Source organism: Psammomys obesus, unplaced genomic scaffold, assembly GCF_907164565.1.
Source record: "Psammomys obesus unplaced genomic scaffold, mPsaObe1.curated_primary_1811, whole genome shotgun sequence".
Taxonomy (NCBI): Eukaryota; Metazoa; Chordata; class Mammalia; order Rodentia; family Muridae; genus Psammomys; species Psammomys obesus.
In genome coordinates this window covers 3,409,452-3,425,120 of record NW_026596091.1, presented here as the reverse complement: position 1 = coordinate 3,425,120, position 15,669 = coordinate 3,409,452, and the positions used below count along the sequence as shown (strand labels likewise).

The 15,669-nt window shown below is 48.8% G+C and overlaps 1 long non-coding RNA gene across 2 annotated transcripts; it reads left to right on the top strand.

The window, feature by feature from the left end:
- The first annotated feature begins 1,024 nt into the window (after window positions 1-1,024).
- On the top strand, window positions 1,025-15,305 carry LOC129691768 (uncharacterized). 2 transcript variants are annotated; one of them, XR_008722553.1, is made up of 4 exons: window positions 1,025-1,079; window positions 2,443-2,668; window positions 9,385-9,550; window positions 13,293-15,305. It is a non-coding gene; the product is annotated as an uncharacterized LOC129691768 (long non-coding RNA). The 2 variants fall into 2 exon arrangements; XR_008722552.1 differs by lacking the exons at window positions 1,025-1,079; window positions 2,443-2,668 and adding an exon at window positions 8,846-9,205.
- Window positions 15,306-15,669: the final 364 nt, after the last annotated feature.

The window sequence follows — 15,669 nt, the reverse complement described above, 5'->3', positions numbered from 1 at the left end:
GTGTAGCTTGAGCACAGGAGACCTCAAAGCCCAGCTCCACAGGAGAGCGCCTCTCCCGCTGCGGCAAGCATTCAGACACATGAGTCTGTTGGGGGCTGTACCCTTCAAACCAGCACACTGGTAACTGCTGATTGGTGTGTGTTGTCAGCTGACACAGCTGTAGGCAAATGACTGGTGTGGATGGCCCCGCCCACGGTGGGTGGTCCTTGAAGCCCGTTGAACCTGGCAGTGAGCAAGCTAATAAGCAACACCCTCTGAATCTGAACAGTGGTTCTGAATCTTCCTAATGCTGGGGCCCTCTAATACAGTTCCTCTTGTAGTAACCTCCCTCCCAACCATAAAATTATTTTGTTGCTACTTCATAATGTAATTTTACTACTGTTATGAATTGGGTTTTGGTTTTGTGTTTTTGTTTTGTTTGTTTTTGTTTTTTGTTTTTCCAGACAGTTTCCCTGTGTAGCCTTGGCTGTCCTGGGTGCACTTTGTAGACGAGGCTAGCCTTGAACTTACAGAGCTCTGCCTGCCTCTGCCTCCCGAGTGCTGGGACTACAGGTGTGCCACCGCACCTGGCTGCTGCAGTGAAAATGTCTGATAGTCGTTGCTGCCACTGGTTGAGGGCCACTGCTCTGTGTCTCTGCTTCAGTCCTGTCTCCTGGGCCCTGTCCTGACTTCCCTCAGTGAGGGACTGTTGGTTTTAGTACTTCATCACAGCGACAAAAAGCAAACAAAGACAGTAAGCTGACAGGTTTTGGCGTTGGGCGAGTTGAATTTTCCACCTCACTCCTGACCTAGGCAGCCTAGGTTTGAACCCCAGCTCTGCCTCCTGGTGGGCTGCCGTGGCTGGCATCTAAGCCTAACAGTGTCCTTATGCCTTAGGCCCCCGTCTGTACACTGTGAGCTAATATTTTGCAAGCTAGCAGGCAGATCCACCTTCTGTTCAGCAGCGAGCCGGAAGTTGAAAGACAGGAGCATTGTCCGGACTTCTCAGTCTTAACCCTCTCTGCGGCCAGCGTCTTTCAGAGGTGCCTGGACTTGCCCACGCCCCCACCAGCCAGCTCTCACAGGGATTCCAGGCTCAGGTAGGAATTCTATACTCTCTTTGGGCTGAAATAAGCACACTGTCATAGCATAGATTGTAATGCTCCTTTCTCTTGTTGCTATGGCAACTGCCTCTTCTCAATTTTCTTGCACCTCTTGCAGATTTATATTGCTTATATAAATCCTTCTAACAGCCCTTCACATTCTTTATTCTGATCAGATTGTGGACCAACCCAATACGTGCTACTGTGTGGCCACGCCTTTAATGCTCAGGTCTGTCGGTGAGAGGGTGGGGAAGCTGGCATTGGGAGGGTTCTTAGTCACTGCACAGCGAGATGAATGTCATCCCCAAGCATTGTTAGCGTTGCTGAGGTAGGGGCAGCTGGCTCATCTCAACCACCAAGTACCATGAACGAAAGCGCAGCATTTACCAAAACCTTAAAAACAAAAAAAACAAACAAAAAACCTATGAAAATGCTTCAGAAGGTAAAAGCACAGACTGAAGAATTACAATGGCCTGATCTTTCAATACCTGCAATAGGATGTCAGCCTGCTGAGCCCGTGGATGCAGTTCCACATACCTGGAGATGCGCTCCTTGTCGGGGGGGGGGGGGGGGGGCGGGGGGCTGTGTTTGCAGCACTGGAAGGGGGCATCCAGAGTGGAGAGTGAAGACCTGGCAGGCCGGAGGAGTCTCAGTCACGTGTTTGTGGCACTGGTGACTACTGAGCACCGGATGGCCTGCCCCCTGGTGTCTGCCCTGGGAACAACACTGGACTGAGCAAGGACACAGCCACTAATCTGTTTGTCCACCGTTGGATGACCTGTTAGTGAGGACTGAGCCCTCAGCCCGCCGGCCCCCAGCCACCTCTCACAGGTTCCACTAAGGGAGTGGCAAGGTGGCTTAACTGAGAAATGTACCCACTACCAAGCCTGCTGACCCCAGGAGGGAAGGGGAGAACTCCCTCAGGCCGTCCTCCAACCTTCACACACTTACCTCTCCTCCCCCTGCACACACTAAAACAATTGTACTTTGTCACTCCCCCTCAACATAGAGATGTACACACATATTTTATATAGTGATACATGTGTGTGTACATACAATTGGTTGCAGGAGTTTGAGTGTGTGTGTATATTGTGGGTATATGCACAAGTGGCTGTTTGTGAATGAGTTTTGGTCCACACATGCTATGGTGCTTGTGTCCCATGTCACTCGTGTGAAGGTCAGGGGACAGCCTTGGGTGTTGGTCCTCACCTTCCGCCTTGTTTGGCAGCAGGGTTTCCTGTGATCTGCCACCAGGAACACTAAGTTAACTGGCCCTTGAGCTTCCTGGTACTCTCCTGCCTCAGCATCACACCTTGCCAGATGAGCTTTTAAGTGGGTTCTGGGGACCCATGTCTTCCAGCTTCCTGAGTCATTTCCCCAGCCTGGGGACTGAGGCTGTGAGCTTCACTGGGGACCTTCCAGCCGCGACAGCGCCTTTGGAGATGGCCTCTCTGAGGTCGCCCTTCTGAGCCTCACAGATGCATGGTAGCATGCTACACCGGACTCCAGCTTAGCTCTCTTGAAGGGGACGCTACAGGACTTTCTGAAGAGCTGGCCAGTGTTTACTGTTTCCCAGAATCTGTTGGGTGAGTCGTGAAAGGCCCCATTACATAGGGGTCTTCTGGAACTTTCCGTCTCTCCACCTCTCTGTGGAAAGCAATTCTGACTGGCAGTTATTTTTGGCAAACACCAGCTGCCCTCAGTGCAGAGGGCCCCTGGCAAGCCAGTTGCTGGGGTCTGTGGGTGAGGCTGTAAAGTGCAGACCCCAGGCCGCTCCGGGGAGTTCTGTTTCCTGCTCTGCTTCTTCCCCCTTCCTCCCAGCCTTGCTAACAGCCGGGTGTTCTGTGCTTTCCCAGGTCTGTGGGGACCACGGGGTTGCCTCTCCAGCACACTGCCCTGGCAGACCTGACCTGCTGCCCCTTCCCCCACACCCAGCCTCTGCCTATTCCCACACTGCCTCTGTCCTGGAGGAGACATTGGCTCTCTGTGGAGCTGTGGGTGTCTGGCTGGGACTTGGTGGGTTGCCCCTGAGTTTGTCTAGGCCTTCATTTGCCACACGAAAATAGCTCTCTTGGGAGGTCCAAGCAGGACTGATTGGACACTTGCCCCACCCACCTAGGCTGCGAAGAAGCAGGGTGCCCAGGCCACCATGCCAGGTAAGCCACTTCAGGCCACTGAGAAAAACTCCACTGTAGCTTTTGTTGGCTAACCTTCCATCCAAATCCCTGGGTCTCTGTGGTGGCCCTGTGCGTCCAGGAGAGTCTGGGCATTGGTTCTCCATGTTCCTTTGGTTACCCTGGCACGGCAGGCGGAGCTGTAGTATTGTCCTCTTCAGCACCAGGCCCAGCATCCCGCAGGCTTTGTCCTTTGTCATCTCTGCAACTAAATCTCACAAGGGACAAGCCACTGGCTGGGGTGGCCCAGTTTGTCAAGACAAAGGTCAAGTCAAGACTGAGATACAGAATCTAGTTTTCTTCATAACCAGGTGACTTTGTCCCTCTCCTGTACCAACCTTCTCTGTTCCCCTAAGCTACTGTCCCTTGCAGGGAGCTGACTGACTCTCTAGGGTCCATAATTCCTAACTGCAAGTGTTCAGGAAACAGCCTGTTTTTGTTTTCTAATTATGTGTGTGTATGTGTTTGTATGCCTGTGTGTGTGTTGTAGGGGTGAGTGCTGAGTGTATGTGGTTCATATGCTTGTGTGTTTGTGTGTGTTCCAGGCTATTGGGTACCTGATGCACAGAAAATGAATCTATGAAATCCACTGGGTCTGCAGACAAGGGGCTGTTTTGTTAGCTCTCCAAAAGGGATGGTGATAGGAGCTGGAGAGATGGCTCAGTAGTTAAGAGCACTGGCTGCTCTTCCAAAGGACCTGCATTCAATTCCCAGCAACCACATGGCAGCTCACATCTGTCTTTACTCCAGTTCCAAGTGATCTGATATCCTCACACAGACATTCAGGCAAGCCACCAATGCACATAAAATAAAAATAGAGAAATCATTGTTTTAAAGGATGCAGATAAGGATGAGTGGGACCCTGGATTTGAATCCAGCATGCTCTATTTCCCCTGCTGTCTCTCGGGTCAGAGGCTAGGGAAAGACAGCACTGAGGACACGCTTGAAGGGGAGCCATCTTGGACATTCTGCTTCCCGGTTTGTGATTCAACCACCAGGAAGAACAGCGCAGGTCTGGACATGAGGATGTGAGGAGGTCTGGGCACTGATAGACGACTTGGCCAACAGGACACGTAGTCTCATCACAATAGCTGTGTAAAGTTCCCTTTGAGGACTGTGGTGAACAGAAGCTCCCAGGCCACCTCAAGTAACAAGGTACATGGCAGTGTAGTTGTAGACAGGGCACTGGCTGATCTGGTCTCTCTGGAAACGAATGGGGACACCCGAAAAGGGACATTCATAAGGGATAGACAGTGGTGACCTGCGGCCTCCTTGTGTCATCTTCCTCACCCCCAAAGGCCCTCTCCTCTCTTGACCTTTAGATTTGTCAGCAACCACTGTCTGCTCTGCTTCCAGGATGCACAGCCACCGGCAGGTTCAGGTCACTATGCTGACCATTTCCAGTCTCTTTAGTGGGGTTTTAGGTGTCTGTCTGTCTGTCTTTAATATAACTCTAGCTAACATCACCGAGCATTCTATATCCAGGCTTTGTTCTAAATAGCTTCTGTGTAGCAGCTCATGTTAAATTCTCACAGTAACCTATGTGACAGAGCCTGTGTGTGCATGCGTGTGTGTGCGTGTGTGTGTGTGTGTGTGTGTGTGTAGGACAGACGTTGGTGTCTTTCTGTATCACTCTCCATCATATGTGTTCTTTGAGTCGGACTCTCTCACTCTGACGCTCAGCTAGACTGTCTAGCTGTCACACTCCGGGGATGCTCCTGTCTCCACCTCATCCCATCACTAGACTTGCAGATGTGCACCTCAGATTGTGGCTTTTCTGTGGGTGCCAGGAATTCAGGCTCAGCCTGACACCTGTGAAGCAAGTATTTTACCCCTGAGCCATCTCCCCAGCCCTGATCCTTTGTTACTGTTACTGTTGTTGTTATTATTATTTTGGTTTTTCGAGACAGGGTCTCTCTGTGTAGCCCTGGGTGTCATGGACTCGCTCTGTAGACCAGGCTGGTATCAAACTCCCAGAGATCCTCCTGCCTCTGCTTCCCTGAGTGCTGGGATTATAGGTGTGCACCTCTGTGCCGGCTATGATACTGTATTATTTTAAATTAATTTGACTGATTGACTTTGTGTGTGTACATGCACGCCGATGTGTTGTGCGCACGTGTGAGCATATCACAGTGCTTGCATGGAGCTGAGAGGACACCTTTCAGGAGTTGCTGGTCTCCCTCCACCGTGCGAGCCCCAGGGATTGGACTCAGGTTGTCAGGCTTGGTGACAGGTGCCTTTATCTGCTGAGCCATTTTACTGACCCTGACCTTGTAGTATTTGGTAAAGAAACTGAGGTAGAAAGCATGAAAACAGCTTGTCCAAGGTCACATGGCCAGTAACACATGGCCAGGATTTGAATCTAGGCTGGCTGTGCCCAGAACCCGTCTGTTCACGTACTGGGCTCCGACATTTTGGTGATGTGCGGTTTGTATGACAGCCACTCAGAGGGGCCAGCTTAGGGTAGGGCGCAGTCGGGTCAGAGGTCATCACAGGATGTTTGCTCACAGCAGACAGTGGTGCAAGGAGCTCTGTAGGGTTCTCCTGAAAAGAGGAGGAGGAAGTAATTTGGAAGTACTAGAGACAGGGTGACTTCGACATCTTTCTTCCTCCTCTGCCTCCCTCTGTTCCTTCTATCTCCAAGTGATTATTCAGCGTCTAACATATCAAGGTTGACATTAAGGCAAAACACACCTGTGCCCTTCAGGTTACCATCTAATGAGAAAGCGGAGAGGAAGCCTCTGGCAGAGTGAATGGTGCCTGACTCGCAAGGGATTTTCCTAGCTCTAGCACAGAAAGCCAGGACTCCAGAGCCCTCATGCCCTGGCAAAACACAGCCCTCATGCCCAGTGGCCGAAGGGAAAGGATAAAAAGGTGGAGCTGTGTGACAGTGGAAAGGGCTTGCTTAGCATGTGTGGGGCCCTAGGTTCTATCACACACACACACACTCACGCACGTACTTTTTAATTTCCACAATTGAATGAAAGTGAGAACATGACCTCCTCTAGGTCTGCTTGGGAGAAGGTTTTTATTATAGATGTGAGGGAAGCCCAGGCAGAGGCATGTGGAAGAGTCCAGACTGAGCACAGCCAGCAGAAGAGACCAGGCCATGAGAGAAAAGAGAGAAAGGGAGAGCAGACGAGGAAGAGAAGAGGGGTCGAGACAAAAGAGCAAAGAGATCCAAGAGAGGAGCCAAGAGCTGAACCAAGAGAGCACGTGGTCAAAATGGTTGTCACAGAGGACTCAGAAGCTGGCGTAGGGAAGTGAGGCTCAGGGACTGCAGAGGTGTGGGGTAGAGCGCACAGCTGAAGGGTACTGGGGAGCCAGGACTCTGTCACAGGTGCTTAGGATGATCGGAGCTGCTGGTGGACTAAGTCCACTTTGATGTGTGAATAGGCACCTCAGCCATTTGTCCTGAGTTTGAGACTTAGCACAGTACTCAACGGTACTAATAACACTGACAATCCTCGAGGTGTTTCATTACCCTCCTGCCTTTTGTTTTCTTCATCTTTTGTTTGAGTCATCAGGGAAGTTGACTGGCTTTTTCTCTTAGCCAGAAGTGGTGGCGCACACCTGTAGTCCCAGCCCTCGGGCAGGCAGAGCAGGCAGATCTCTGTGATTTGGAGTACAGCCTGGCAGACACAGCAAATTCCAGGCCAGCCAGGGCTACATAGTGAGACCCTGTCTCAACAGACAAACAAACAGTCTGTTGAGTGTATTCTTGGGTCCCCTTTCGTTGATCTCTAAGTCCCCACCCACTTTTGATCATGTTGACATCATGATGACTCTTGAAATGGGGGCACAGATTACTCCCGCTTTATTCTTCTTTTCAAAGTTGTCTGAGTTATTCTGGTTTCCTTTCTTTTCCAGATAAAGTTTAGACTTATATTCACAGCTAAGCATTCTTGCTGGCAGCTTTCCACAGAACCAACTTCTTTACCACAACAAACCTGCCAATCATGAGTATGGACGTCTCTTTATGTATTTATAGCTTCTTGAATTCCTTTCATAAATATTTTATAGTTGTCAGCATAGAAATCTGTAAATGGGCTCTGGTGGGACTCGGCTGCTTGCCTGGCATACAGAGACCTCCTGATTTGATCCTCTGTGCTGTGTAGGCTGGTTATGGTCTTAGCACTCGTGAAGATCAGCAGTTCAAGGTCTTCTTCATTCACATTAGCGATCTGAGATCTGAGACCAGCCCGGGCATAAGAAAACCCAAGAACTGTGTATTGATAAGTTGACACCTAAGTGTTTAATTTTGGTGTGTAATTACAAACAATATTGTATTTAACAATTGGCACTCAAGCTGTGTTCCTTACTCAGATACTCAATTGCAATTGGTTATTGTGTATCCTTACATACTGTGTCCTCCTTAGACTTGATTGCTAGTTTGGTTTTCGTTGGCTGGGTGGTTTTGAATACTGCACTGACAGCCTGCCACCCACAAACACTGCACCTGCAAATGCACCTTTCCTTCTGCTCTCTGCACCATGGTTTGTTTTCATTTGTTTGTTTTGTTTTTTTTTTTGTCTGTTTTTTTCCTTATTCCACCCAAATACTATGCAGGAGTGGAAAGAGAGTGAGCCATTTTCCTCCTTCATAATCTCTGGACGAAGCTCCAGCCGTTCTCTGTTGAGTGTGTTGGCTGAGGTGTTTTTCTTCTGTGTCTCTTTATTAAATTGAAAAGATGCTCCTCTTCTCATTTATCTGGGAGTTGTTTTATTTTATTTTTTGAGACAGGGTCTCAGTATATAGTCTTGGCTGGATTGTAGCTCACTATGTAGAATACAGCCATTTACTTAATTATTTTTGAAAAGTTCCCCACCCCTGCTTTTTTGAGACAACATTTCTCTGTGTATCCCTGGCTGTTCTGAAACTCACTCCGTAGACCAGGCTGGCCTCAAACTCAGGGATCTGCCTGCCTCTGCCTCCAGAGTGCTGGCATAACAATATGCTCATTTACATGCTTTTGTGATTTCTACTTTTCAGCTTGTGAATATGGTGAATTTCTGTGAGTGGTTTTAGTTTTCTGCTACCTGGTGTCTGAGTCAGTGATCTGTTGCTGTGAAGAGACACCGTGACCAAGGCAACCTTTACAAAAGAAAGCATTTAACTGGGATCTGGATTTCAGAAGTTTAGTTCATTATCATCGTGTGGGGACATGGCAGGGGCATGGCGGTGGCATGGTGGGGGTCATGGCGAGGGCCATGGTGGAGGCATGGTGATGGAGCAATAACTGAGAGTTAACCTTCTCAGCCTCACACAGAGAGGGACGCTGGGCCTGCCATGAGTTTTTGAAACCTCAGAGCCTAACCCCTAGTGACACACTTCCTCCAACAAGGCCATACCTACTTCAACAAGACTACACCTAATGAGCCCATGGGGACCGTTCTTATTTAAACCGCATAGCCAGATGCAGTGGTACGTGCCTGTAATCCCAGTATTAAATATGGATGCAACTTCATTAACAAAAGATTACTAAATAGAATTCAGAAATACAAAGAAAAGTTACATGCATTGCCAGTGGGGCTCGGTCCATGGATGCCAGGTGGTCTTTTTTTTTTTTTTTTCCAAGACAAGGTTTCTCTGTGTATAGCCTTGGCTGTCTTGGAGCCTTGGACTCTGTCTGTAGACCAGGCTGGCCTTGGCTCACAGAGATCCGCCTGCCTCTGCCTCCCTGAGTGCTGGGATTAAAGACATGCACCACCATGCCCAAATCCCAGCCTACTTTCAAAGTCAGATGAGACTGGGCCCAGGCCACTGTGGTTGTAGATCTTTGTACTGTCTCTGGCTTTACTCTCAGAGGCATGCTAGCTTTGTAAAATGAACTGGAAGTGTCCCCTCTTCTATTTTCTGAAAGAGAGTGTGTAGAAATTGAGCCGACTCTTCTTTCAACATTTGGTAAATTCTCCAGTGAAACCATCTGGGATTGGAGACTTCATTCCTGTGAGTTTTTAAATTTTAAATTCAATTTCCTTAACAGTTGTGGCTGTATTTAAATTTATAGTTCATACGGGATGAATTGTATTTTCCAAGGATTGGGTGTATTCTAAGTTATCAATCAAACATATGCTCTCAGAAAGTGTTTTAACTTCACTCTCCTTTAATTTCCTCTTCCATCAAAGTGAACGCTGCTTCCCCAAAGCCTTGGCCACCTTCTCCAGGGGATGCCCCACAGATGGAGTCAGTCTGGACCTCAAACAGAACACCATCCTGACCATGCAGGCGGAAACTCAGGGGATTTCACAGAACAGACAAGCCTTGGCGATCCCTGAAGTGTCCTGGGGCCAGGTAGGGCTTCCATGGCCTTCCTAGAGAACCAGCAGAGGACATCAGTAAACGAAATTCTGGGTACCACCACTAGGTGGTACTCAGGACCTACCCTTGCCACCTGCAGTTCAGATCAGTTCCATGGGGCTAGAAAGGTCTGTGGGGCATTTTATTCTTAGGTGAAATACTAGAATCTGCTAGGACCCTGCAGAGCTGAACTAGCACGTCATTTCTGCAGCTACAGAAAGGAAACTGGAGAGGTGATGCTGGCTCGAGGCCCTGTAAGAAGTCAGCAGCGTAGAAGAGCACCTCCCAGACAAGAGTCCTTTCACCAGCTGGCTCAGTGGCACTCTGGGAGGCAGAGGCAGGACGATCTCTGTGAGTCTGAGGCCAGCCTAGTCTACAAAGCAAGTCCTGGGTCTAGAAATAAGTAAATAGATAGGAAGGTAGGTAGGTAGATGGATGGATGGATGGATGGATGGATGGATGGATGGATAGATAGATAGATGGATAGACAGACAGACAGACAGATAGACAGACAGACAGACAGACAGACAGACAGACAGACAGACAGACAGATAGATAGATAGATAGATAGATAGATAGATAGATAGATAGATGGAGTCCCTTTGCCTCTCTGGTCAGGTGGCAGTTGCAGCCTATGGCATACATTGGTAAACTGTCATGTGCTGTTTGAACTCGCTGAGCTTTGGAAGTGGAATTGCTCCTCTGCCCCAATTTGTAGAGGAATTTAAATTCAGAACATGGCTTCTCTGGCAAGAGATCAGAGTCAAAGACCTTCTAGGTCTGTGTGGTCCAGTGGGAATACTAACACAGCTTTAATCCAGGAGAAGGAGGCAAGCAGATCTGAGTTCAAGGCCAGCCTGGTATAGAGCAAGTTTCAGGTAAAGGTTTTTAGGTTCAGGTGGTACACACCTTTAATCCCAAGCAATGAAGGTAAAGTTAGTTTGTAGAAGGAAGCACCCATATTTGGAAGTGATGTCTGAGTGGCAGAAACAGTGAAGAATCAGAGAAAGATTTGACAGAATAGGATACACTCGACTCTGATGAGAAGAGAGAGGAAAGGGAAGCTACTTAAGGGACAGTGCAGAGAGAGAGGGGAGGCAGTTTTACCGGGACAGTAATAGAGAGACAGGTTGCAGAGAGAGAACTCAGGTGAAGAACAAATGAGCCAGAGAATGAGAAGTAGCCAGAAGATTAGAGCAGACTGCTGGAGTTAGTTTGAGGCCAAGCAGAGCAATTCAGAGGCTGAGAGAAAAGCCAGATTGAATCAGTCAGTTGGGAGAGGAGTTTGAGCCAGAACAACTGAGTTGAACCAGCTGGCCCAGAGCTCAGCAAGAACAAGAAAGGGTGAGCTTACTCAGCATTAAGTCTCAGAGGCTGAAAACATTCTAGGCCTACATTAGATTGTACAGAGGCTGGAAGCTTCCAGGACTAGGCCTAGGTTAGCAGACAAAAGCAGTAAGCTTCCCAGACAACTGAAACAGGCGAATAAAAGTTACTTTTCACCCACTTCAGACCCAAGCTTGTTTGCCTCAAAGTGTCCTCCAAGCCCCTGTCTAGTTGGGGATTGCTGCCCAGCCAAACACTGTAACCGGGAGGGAAGAGGATAGAAAAACAGCGCAACAGTTAAAACATCATGTCCTTAAAAACAGCGGGAAGATGGGGCTGCAGAGGCTCACAACTCCAGGTTCGGAGGCCTGCCCTCTTCCAGACCTCAGGCACGGAGGCCTCAGAATATTCATTCGTGCAGACAAAACACTCACACACATAAAACTAAAACACATAAATCTTTTTTAAAAATAGCTAAGAGCTAAACCATTTTCAAGAGACATTACTAATATTTACTCCCTCGATATAAAAGTGTGTGCAGTGGGGAAGAGAAGCCAGGAGGTTAACGGTGAGACGCTCATCCAGGGAGAGAGGGCTCAGTTGGGACTCCAGCTGACTGGAGTCAGTTTCTGCTGTGTGTCTTGGCTAAGATGCATATGGATTCTTTGCCAGATTCTGGCTGTGTTCAAGTCCCACCTGGACTATTATTGACTGCCCTGTCAGCAGGGGGCGCTATCTCTTCAGTCCACTGTAAGATAAAGGTGAGACTAGCCTCCTCCATGGGTTGTGGGGTTCCCGTTCAGGCAAGCAGGAACACAGCTAAGCTCTTGGTGGGTGTTTGGATAGCATCGTTGTCACTCTTACTCATTTTGTCTTTCACCCCCTAAAGTAGGTGTTTGCAGCACAGAAGCCTTCCCACCTGTCCTGACACACCAAAGGCAGGAACAGTGACAAAAGGCAGAGAGAGAGACAGAAAGACAGAGAGAGAGAGAGGCTGGCAGCCATCCGGGGGAGAGGGGCAGATAAGAATCCAGGGACTGCAGATCCTCAGGGAAATGCAGGAAGTTTAGGTCTAACTCTGAGGAGGACTAGTGACGTGGGCCCTGCAGCGTGTACCCGCCGGCCTGTCATTGTCTCAGCTCAGGTCCTGCAGGGTCATCAGATAAGTTGTTAATGATCACAGAAGGGGACAAATCTGCTCTTGGATTAAGCCTTCCCACCATGGATAAGGCTCATTTGGGGGTGGCCTGCCTGATGGGTATGGCTTCAGCCTCTTGTCATGAAGACTTACCCTGTTGCTCCTGGATTCCACGGTGGCCCAAAAGGACAATAGAAGCAAGATAGAAAGATGGAGTAAGTTAACATAGGACATGGGAAGAGAAAGGAAGCCGTCGCTCAGGAATCGGAACCCTCACCAGCTGTGGGAACCCTCACCAGCTGTGAGGGAAGAATTCTATCGTAGTTGACAGCACTAGCTGTGAGGTCTGCACAGAGCATTCGCTTCACAATGTGGTCTCAAAGGAAAACACGAGAGCAGAGAACGTGCTTACGGGCTGTATACGGCCTCTCTCCTCTCCATCTGTGAGCCTGAGAGTCCTACAAACATGGCTGTAACTTCGTCTGCAGCAGGAGCATATCTTAGCTTGTATGTGCAACCTTGTTGATCCATGCTTTCACCTGAGTGCCTACAGGCCCACTCAGGGGGCCTTGGGGACCATTCTTGTTTGCTGGAGGAAGAGCGGGAGGGAAGGAGGAAGGGAGGGACAGAAGGGAGACTAGAGATGTAGCCCAGTTGGTAGGGTGCTAATGCAGAATGATGGAGGCCCTCAGTACCACATAAAACCAGGCATGCTGGCCCATGGCTATAATCACATTTGGCAGGTAGAGGCAGGAGTATCAAAGTTCAAGGTCATCCTCCGAGCCATGTAAACCCAGTTAGAGGCCAGCCTGGGCTACATGAGACCCTGTCTATAGATTACTAAATAATGAAAGGAAGGAGTTCTTTGGCAACCCTCTGAGCTGGGATTAGAGGTGTGCACTCGACTAGGGAGCGATTTTAACAGAGGTTAGCGCACAGGGGTTACTAGAAAGAAAGGTACTTGGAGACAGCACAACACACTCACAGGCATGACAGGCTTCTCGGGAGAGCCGCACCTGAGCGTTTTTGCAGCAGCCGTCTAAAGGATGTGGTAATAGGCACCTCAGGATGTTTTGGGTTTTCATTTTGTGTTTGCTCGTTTGGGGAGGTCTAACTATGCAGTTCAGGCTGGCCTTGAACTCATGATGCTTCTTCCTCTGGCGCCTGAGTGTTGGGATTCCAGGTCTGCAACACCACACCTAGCCAGACACAGCCTGGGAAAGGGCACCAGGACCTGCTATCAGAATGCCTCTGTCCTCCTTCTCTCTCCAGCTCAGACACTGAAGTCTCGACCTCCCAAGGATGGGAGGTGCGGCTCTGGGGGAGGTCACTAAGCTCCTGAGTGGGGCAGGCACTCGAGGGTGCCTCTGCTCAGACTTGATGGAGGAGGGCGGACTGTCCAGTGACTGGAATCCCAGACTAATGAAAAGAGAAAAAGGAGAAAGCGGCCACGGACCAGCGTTTTCCCCACCCTCCCCTCACTTCTCATCCGCTGAGATTTGAAGAGCCCCAGCTGTATGCTCCTGCCTCCATGGTGGCCATGATGCCCACATAGCCCCTTCTTAAACCAGGCCCGGAAGACCTTCCTCCTCCCTTAGGCCATGCTGCCAGGCATTTTGTCTCAGCAGGAAGAAGATAAGAGGACAGTGTGACTCGTGCCCGTAAAGAAGTGGCCACAGAGAGATCCTCGCCTCCTCCACTCTGAGGACACGGCCAGGAGCACCGCCAAGGAGCCAGAAAACTCGGCAGCAAATCTGCCTGCATTTTGATTTAGGACTTCCAGTTTGCCGAATGTGGAGAAATCATTTCTGTCATTTGCCAGCCACTTAGCCTATGTATTATAATGCAAAAACCCAAGTGAACTACAGAGTCAAAATCGTGGACTTCGGGCCTAGAATGGACTGACTGAATAAGCCCTCATAGGATGGACTCAAGCAGCCTGGATCGAGAGATGTTGTGTGGAGGACGACTGGATTGTAAACTGAGTCTGTCCGCTCTCACAAACAGGAAAGGAGCTTGGGAAAGCTTGCCGAAGCTTAGTGGCTTAGTGAAGGCGCAGTGAAGAATCATAATCCTAAGCTGTGGTCCCGTGTGTCTGGTGGGTCTGTAATTCCCTCTGCTTCAAGATCTCTGCAAACAACGTAGCTGACTTCAGTCTCCCCCTGTAAAATCGGGAGAGTGCCGCCTGCGTCATCAGACTGTTGGAAGTCAGGGGTCGTTGCATTTGAAGGGTTTGCGGCATAGAATGACAATATCTTGCCACACGTGTGCGCGACCTTCATCATCCTCATCATCACCCTCATTGCCTCCACCCCAGATATCACAACCACCATGCCCAGCCATCTGACCACCACAACCGTCACCACTGTCGCTACTGCCACCGCCAGCAGCAGCACCTCCATCACAGCTGCTATTGCCGCTGCTCTCATCGTCAGCACTGCCATGGCTGCCATCATTGGAAGGAGCAGGACAGAGGAGCATCCTTTGCACTGATATCAGTGTGTAAGTGGTAATCAGACTAATTTGATCAAACCTGGTAAAGGCAAAAGCTAATAATAGCAGCAGATGTGTCATTAGTTATTGAAGCCAGTAAAAAAAAAAAAAAAAAAATCCAAATAGTGTTTTACACATTCATTATTTTCCTTCTTCAGGGACCATCAGGGCTCCTCCCCCTCCTTCTTCACTTTCTTCCTCTTTCACCTCTGCATCCTTAATGGACCATGACTAACTGGAATTCTTTCTGGAATGAGTAAAAGCTGGGAAGCAGGGGAGATAGCCCATAATGAGACTTTAAAAATACATCTCCACATAGTTGAAATAGTTCAGTAGCTTCCCAGAGAGGCCAGCTTCTCTGCCATACTTTAACTAGTCAGTACAACCCTGGGTACTCCAGAGACCAGGACAATAGGATTCTGAGGCTCTGAACACCAGGATTCCAGGATGCTCACCAGTGCTGGATAGGCTGTCACTCATCTCTTCATCCAGGCATGGTGTGGAGCTGAAGGACGGATACTCTTCAACTATGCTCTGGGGTGAGACTGATTGGCCTCAGGAAACCCTCTCTCCTATTCTCCTTCGGGTTCAATAAAAAACATACACCTCTATGTCTCTAAAAGCAACACAGAGGCAATACAAAAAACAAAAACAAACAAAAAAAACCCAATTCTTTCCATAGGACCAGAAAGAAAATGAAAATTGCTTTTAGCGGTCAGTGTCTAAAAATGCTGTGAGAAAGATTTTCCTGGGAGCCAGTGACAGTGCAGAACTGGGAGAAACCCTGGAGTTTTGTTACATGAGCTGTGGTGTGACAATAAAAAGAAAGTCCTGCTGTTATTTAAAAATGATACGGCAATCGTAAACTGTGAAGAATGGCTTACAGAATAACACTTAAGAGGAAGAAAAGCCCTCATAAAACTCTGCATGTTGTGATTATGGCTATGTGAATATTATGCTATTTATAAAAATTACATTTAGGGCTGGGTGGTGGTGGCACATGCCTTTAATCTAAGCACTCAGGAGGCAGAGGCAGGCGGAGCTCTGAGTTTGAGGCCGGCCTGGTGTACAGACTGATGTCTAGGCAGAGAAACCCTGTTTCAAAAAACCAAAAAAAAAAAAAAAAAAAAAAAAAAAAAAAAAAAAAAAAAAAAAA